Source organism: Nomascus leucogenys, chromosome 17 (assembly GCF_006542625.1).
Source record: "Nomascus leucogenys isolate Asia chromosome 17, Asia_NLE_v1, whole genome shotgun sequence".
Lineage (NCBI taxonomy): Eukaryota > Metazoa > Chordata > Mammalia > Primates > Hylobatidae > Nomascus > Nomascus leucogenys.
In genome coordinates this window covers 47,823,914-47,831,570 of record NC_044397.1, presented here as the reverse complement: position 1 = coordinate 47,831,570, position 7,657 = coordinate 47,823,914, and the positions used below count along the sequence as shown (strand labels likewise).

Genomic DNA, 7,657 nt, shown 5'->3' with positions numbered 1-7,657 from the left:
CTCAGACTCCCAAGTCGCTGGGGTTACGGGCACCCACCACCACACCCAGCTAATTTTTGTTATTTTTGGTAGAGATAGGGTTTCGCCGTGTTGGCCATACTGGTCTCGAACTCCTGACCTCAGGCGATGCACCCCCCTTGGCCTCCCAAAGTGCTGGGATTACAGGTGTGAGCCACTGCGCCTGGCCTTTTAAATTAATTTTTTTTAAAAAAATTGGATACACAATGGAATATTGTTCAGCCTTTAAAAAGGGGTAAATCCCATCATTTGAAACAATATAGATGAATTTAGAAGACATTATGCTAGATGGAATAACCGTGGCACAGAAAGACAAATACTGCAAGAATAAAGTTTAACTCAAAAAAGTAGAAAGTGGAATAATCTTTACCAGAGGCTCGGTGTGGTGGGAAGAAAACAGAGAGTTGTTGATCAAAGAATACAAAGTTTCACATAGACAGGGTAAATACGTTTTGATATCTATTGCAAAGCAGGGTGACTACAGTAAACAATAATTACTGTATATTTTAAAATAACTAAGAGTAAATTTCAAGTGTCTCACCGCAAAAAATGATAGGTGAGTTGATGTGTTATTTCACTCAACATAATCATTTCACATTATGTACATATATTCAAACATCACATTGTACCTCATAATGTATACAACTCTTATTTGCCAATAAAAATATTAATAGTTTTTTTTAAAAAAAGATAGTATCATAAACATTTGACTACTATTACAGCCCCAGACTGACTAGAATAAACATGAGTTACAAATCACTGATGTGGCCACCTTGTTTTCAGGCTTAATATTGATCATGATCTAACAGAATCAACAAATAAGTGTTAATAAATTTCCTGTACACTTGTTATGTGCTGGGCAAACTTTGGGCACCTTTATTTGTACTAATTGCTTTAATTTTACCAAAACCCTAGGATTTAGGCAGTATGATACTCACTGTACAGATGAAGAGTCAAGCACAGAGAGGTCAAGAAACTGTATTCATATCATACAGCCCATAAATGGCAGAACTGGAATGCAATCAGAAACCACCTGGTTCTAAGTTTCAATCTTAACCATATGCCCAACACCCTCTGATCCAATTGTTATTCCTGATCTAACATTTTGGCTTTTAATTTTCTAATTTAGTAGAAATAAAGAGGAATTTTAAAATCAGTTTTTTGACAAAAATAAGACAGGAGGCAGGAATAGATTGCAGCTCCCACTCAGAGCAATATGTGGAAACTCACATCATGAACTTTTGCTTCAGAACTACTGCAGGAATGAACCAGGAAAGCTGAGAGAACCCACAGACTTTCTGAAGAAAGCAAATTTCTCCTGCAGGATCTCAGAGATAGCCCAAATACCATGAGTGCCCAAGATGTGAAAGTGGGAAAAAGGAATCATCTGCTGTCATACACACACCCTCACTTGGGAACCTGAAAGTCTAGATCATGGGATAAGGACCTGACCTTACCTCGAGCTAAGTCAATTTAGAGAGATGAGCTAAATACAGAGGTAGAGGAAGCAGAAAAAGCCGGGCTCTCTGGGTCTTCAGGAAAGCTTTTAAAGACTTGTTTCAAAGGAGTCCTTGGAGAGGGCTGTCAAGGGAAGTGGGAAAAGACCACAGGGAGAAGGAAACTTCCAGCTGAACTTTCTAACAATTCTAACCAAACATGAATTCACCTGGCCAGAATTTGCAGGAGGGCATGAATCAGGTGTGCAGACTGCAAAGTCAGTGAGGCACAAAAGGCCTGCTCGCTTTTGCAGGTAGGAGGCTGGTAGCCTGGGGCAAGTTCTCAGCCCTGCTCACCCACTGCCTGAAAGAAAACTCGGTGCTCTTGGTGTGGATCATGGTGGGAGTGAGTCTGGTCTTTCAGGTTGTGTGGGAGCTGGGTGAGGCCTGTAACTGCTGGCTTTCCCCACATTCCTGACAACCTTCATGACAGCAGAGGCAGCCATAATCCTCCTGGGAAAATAACTCCATTGACCTGGAACCACGCCACCATTTCCTGCAGCTGCAGCAAGCCCCACCCAAAGAGAGTCTAAGCTCAGATATGCCTAACCATCCCCCACCTGATGGTCCCTCCCTACTCTGGTATCTGAAGACAAATAGCTTACACTCTTGGGAGTCTTAAGGCCCCACTCACCACCTGATCCTCCCTATACTACCACAGCCATGCTCCCTTAAGAGCACCACCTCCTGGCCGGTGTCCAACCAGCACAAAAATCGTGCATTAAACAACCAAACCTGAGTACCCTCAAGAAGTCCATTTCACCACCTGCCACCTCTACTGAAGCAGGTGCTAATATCCACATCTGAGAGACCTGAAGACAATTCACATCACAAGACTCTGTGCAGACAACCCTCACTACCAGCCCAGAGCTTGGTAGACTTGCTTGGGGGCTAGATCCAGAAGAGAAATAACAATCTCTACAGCTCAGCTCTCAGGAAGCCACATCCCTAGGAAAAGGGGGAGAGCATTACATCAAGGGAATACCCCATGGGACAAAATAATCTGAACAACAGCCTTGAGCCCTGGAACTTCCCTCTAACATAGCCTACCCAAATGAGAAGGAACCAGAAAAACAATTCTGGTAATATGAAAAAACAAGGTTCTTTAATATGCCCCCAAAATTATGCTAGCTCACCAGCAATGGATCCAAACCAAGAAGAAATCTCTGATTTATCTGAGAAAGAATTCAGAAGTTCAGTTATTAAACTAATCGAGGAGGCACCAGAGAAAATGAAGTCCAATTTAAGGAAATCAGAAAACACAAAAATGAGGGAAGAAATCTTCAGTCAAATAGAAAGCATAAATAAAAAACAATCACAACTTCAAGAAATAATGAACTCGCTTAGAGAAATGCAAAATGTTCTGGAAAGTCTCAGCAATAGAATCAAGCAAGCAGAAGAATGAGCTTCTGAGCTCAAAGACAAGGTTTTTGGATTAACCCAATCTAACAATGACAAAGAAAAAAGAATAAGAAAAACAAACAAACAAATAAAAAAACTTCCAAGTAGTTTGGGACATGTTAAGTGGCCAACCTAAGAATAATTGGTATTCCTGAGAAAGAAGACATATCTAAGAGTTTGTAAAACATATTTGGAGGAATAATTGAGGAAAACTTTCCTGGACTTGCTAGAGACCTAGACATCCAAATACAAGAAGCTCAAAGAACATCAGGGAAATTCATCTAAAAAAGATAATCACCTAGGAACACTGTCATCAGGTTATCTAAAGATGAAAGAAAGAATCTTAACAGCTGTGAGGCAAAAGCACCAGTAATTTATAAAGAAAAACTTATCAGATTAATGCTGATTTATCAGCAGAAACCCTACAAGCTAAAAAGAATTGGGGCAGTGTCTTCAGCCTCCTTAAATAAAACAACAATTAGCCAAAAATTCTGAATCCAGTGAAACTAAGCTTCATAAATGAAGGAAATACACTGTCTTCTCCAGAAAAACAAATACTGAGAGCAGTCACCACTACCAAGCCAGCATTACAAGAACTGCTAAAAAGACCTCTACATTTTGAAACAAATTCTGGAAACACGTCAAAACAGAACCTCTTTAAAACATAAATCTCCCGGGATCTATAAAACCAAAATACAATAAAAAATGTATATAGACAACAAATAGCACAATAAAAGGAATAGTACCTCACATCTCAATACTAACATCAAATGTAAATGGCCTAAATGCCCCACTTAAAAGACACAGAATTGCAGAATGGATAAGAATTCACCAACCAGTTATCTGTTGCCTTCAAGAGACTCACCTAACATATAAGGACTCACATAAACTTAAGGTATTGGGAAGAAAAGGATATTCCATGCAAATGGACACCAAAAGCAAGCAGGAGTAGCTATTCTTATATCAGATGGAACTTTAAAGCAATACCAGTTAAAAAAGACAAAGAGGGACATTTATTACGATGCAAGACTTTTTCCAACAGGAAAATACCACAATCCTAAATATATGTATGCACCCAACACTGGAGCTCTCAAGTTTATAAAACAATTACTATCAGACCTAAAAAATAAGGCAGAGAGCAATACAATAATAGTGGAAAACTTTAATACTCCACTGACAGCACTAGACAGGTTATCAAGAGAGAAAGTCAACAAACAATGGACTTTAGCTATACCCTAGACCAAACAGACCTAACAGATATTTACAGAACATTCTACCCAACAACTGCAGAATATACATATATTTTTAATAGACATGTAGTTTCACCATGTAGGCCATGCTGGTCTTGAGCTTCTGACCTCTAGTGATTGTCCTGCTGCAGCCTCCCTAAGTGCTGAGATTACAGGCATGAGCCACAGGGCCCAGCCTATAGATGCAAAAATCCTTAACAAAATACTAGCTGACTGAATCCAACAACATATTAACAAGACAATCCACCATAATCAAGTGGGTTTTATAGCTAATGATTCAGGGATGGTTTAACATACCCAAGTCAATAAATGTGATACACCAGAGAAACAGAATTTTTTTAAAAAAATTACATAAGTATTCCAATAGATGGAGAAAAAGCATTTGACAAAATCCAGCATCCCTTTATGATTAAAACCATCAGCAAAATTGGCATACCAAGGACATACCTTAATATAATAAAAGCCATCTATGACAAACCTACTGCCAACATAATACTAAATGGGGAAAAGTTGAAAGCATTTCCTCTGAGAACTGGAACAAGACAAAAATGCTTACTCTCACCACTTCTATTCAACATAGTACTGGACGTCCTGGCCAGAATAATCAGACAAGAGAAAGAAATAACGGGCATCCAAATCAGTAAAGAGGAGCTGAAACTAACTGTTTCCTTATGATATAATTGTATACCCAGAAAACACTAAAGCCTCCTTCAAAAAGCTCCTAGAACCAATAAATAAATTAAGCAAAGTTTCAGAATACAAAATCAATGTGCACATATTAGTAGCTCTGCTATATACTAAAAGCGACCAAGCTGAGAACCAAATTAAGAACTCAACCACTTCTACAATAGTGGCACAAAAAATAAAATACTTAGGAATATGCCTAACCAAGGAAGTGAAAGACCTCTATGAGAAAAACTACAAAACACTGCTGAAAGAAATAGATGACACAAATAAAAACACATCCCATGCTCATAGATGGGTAGAATCAATACTCTAAAAATGACCATACTGCCAAAAGAAATCTACAAGTTCAATGCAATTCCCATCAGAGTACTGACATTATTCTTCACAGAACTATGAAAAAACAATCCTAAAATTCATATGGAACCAAAAGAAAGCTTGCATAGACAAAGCAAGACTAAGCAAAAGAAACAGATCAAAAGGCATCATATTACCCAACTTCAAACTATACAATAAGGCCACACTCACCAAAACAGCACGGTACCGGTATAAAAATAGGGACATAGACCAACAGAACAGAATGGAAACCCAGAAATAAACACAAATACACCCGACTGATCTTTGACAAAGCAAACAAAAACATAAAGTGGGAAAAGGACACCCTGTTCAACAAATGGTGCTGGGATAATTGGCAAGCCACATGTAGAAGAATGACCCTTGATTTCATCTCTCACCTTATACAAAAATCAACTGAAGATGGATCAAGGACTTAAATCTAAGACCTGAAACTATAAAAATTCTAGAAGATAACATCAGAAAAACCCTTCTAGGCATTGGCTTAGTCAAGGATTTCATGACCGAGAACCCCAAAGCAAATGCAATGAAGACAAAGATAAATAGCTGGGACTCAATTAAACTAAAGAGCTTTTGCATGGCCAAAGGAAGTGAGCAAAGTAAACAACAACCCACAGAGTGGGAGAAAATCTTCACAATTTATATATCTGACACAGGACTAATGTCCAGAATCTACAACAAACTGAAACAAATTAGCCAGAAAAAAAAAATCTCGTCAAAAAGTGGCCTAAGGACATAAATAGACAATTCTCAAAAGAAGATATAAAAATGGCCAGGAAACACATGAAAAAATGCTCAGCATCACTAGTGATCAGGGAAATGCAAATCAAAACCATAATGTGATACCACCTTGCTCCTGTAAGAATGGCAATAATAAAAAAAATAAAAAAATAATAAATGTTGGTGTGGATGGAGTGAAAAGGAAACACTTCTACACTGTTAGTGGGAAGGTAAACTAGTACAACCATTATGGAAAACAGTGTGGGAATTCCTTAAAGAACTAAAGGGAGAACTACCGTTTGATCCAGCAGTCCTACTATTGGGTATCTACCCAGAGGAAAAGAAGTTATTATTTAAAAAAAAAATACTTGCACAAGCATGTTTATAGCAGCATAATTTGGAATTGCAAAAATGTGGAAACAACTCAAATGCCCATCAATCAACAAGTGGATAAAGAAACTGTGGAGATATATATATATATAATTGAATACTACTCAGAATTGGAAAATCAAACATTGTATGTTCTCACTCATAAGTGGGAGCTAAACTATAAGGATGTAAAGGCATCAGGTAAAAGACTACAAACTGGGTTCAGTGTATACTACTCAGGTGATAGGTGCACCAAAATCTCGGAAATCACCACTAAAGAATTTACTCAGTCCCCAGCTCCTTCCTGCATTGCTGGGGAAGTGCGGCCCCGGGACCCCCGCGGGTAGGCCTAGGGAATGGAGTCAGCCTCTGCAGCGTGTTTCTGCCTGGTGTGTGGGTGAGGGAAACCTAAGTCCGCCAGGAAATCGCCTTATTGTCACCTCGCACTCTTGTCCTCAATGAAAGAAGTTTGAAGATTGAGTGTCCTACAAGGTAATTTTCCTGCATGGATTGGGAGATACTGGTCATGGATGGGCAGAAGCCTTTGCAGGCCTGTTAGGTCTGTTACATTAAATATGAACATGGCTATGTCTTCGTGGTTTGATATTATTGGGCTTTCACCAGATTCACAGGAGGATGAATCTGGGATTAAACAGGCAGCAGAAAATATAAAAGCTTTGATTGATCAAGCAGTGAAGAATGGCATTCCTTCTAACAGAATTATTTTGGGAGAGTTTTCTCAGGGAGGAGCTTTATCTTTATATACTGCCCTTACCACGCAGCAGAAACTGGCAGGTGTTACTGCACTCAGTTGCTGGCTTCCACTTCGGGCTTCCTTTCCACAGGGTCCTATCGGTGGTGCTAATAGAGATATTTCTGTTCTCCAGTGCCACAGGGATTGTGACCTTTTAGTTCCCCTGATGTTTGGTTCTCTTAAGGTTGAAAAACTAAAAACATTGGTGAATCCAGCCAATGTGACCTTTAAAACCTATGAAGGTATGATGCACAGTTCGTGTCAACAGGAAATGATGGATGTCAAGCAATTCATTGATAAACTCCTACCTCCAATTGATTGACGTCACTTAGTGAGGCCTTGTGTAGAATTACACCAGCATCACTGTAGTGGAGTATAAACCTTTTCCCATGCCCAGTCTTCAAATTTCTAATGTTTTGCAGTGTTAAAATGTTTTGCAAATACATGCCAGTGACACAGATCAAATAATGTCTCCTCATGAGAAATTTATGATCTTTTAAGTTTCTATACATGTATTCTTATAAGAAGACCCAGGATCTACTATATTAGAATAGATGAAGCAGGTAGCTTCTTTTTTCTCAAATGTAATTCAGCAAAATAATACAGTACTG

At 38.8% G+C, this 7,657-nt stretch overlaps 1 pseudogene; it reads left to right on the top strand.

The window, feature by feature from the left end:
* The first annotated feature begins 6,822 nt into the window (after positions 1 to 6,822).
* LOC105737717 lies at positions 6,823 to 7,368 on the top strand (annotated as a pseudogene).
* Positions 7,369 to 7,657: the final 289 nt, after the last annotated feature.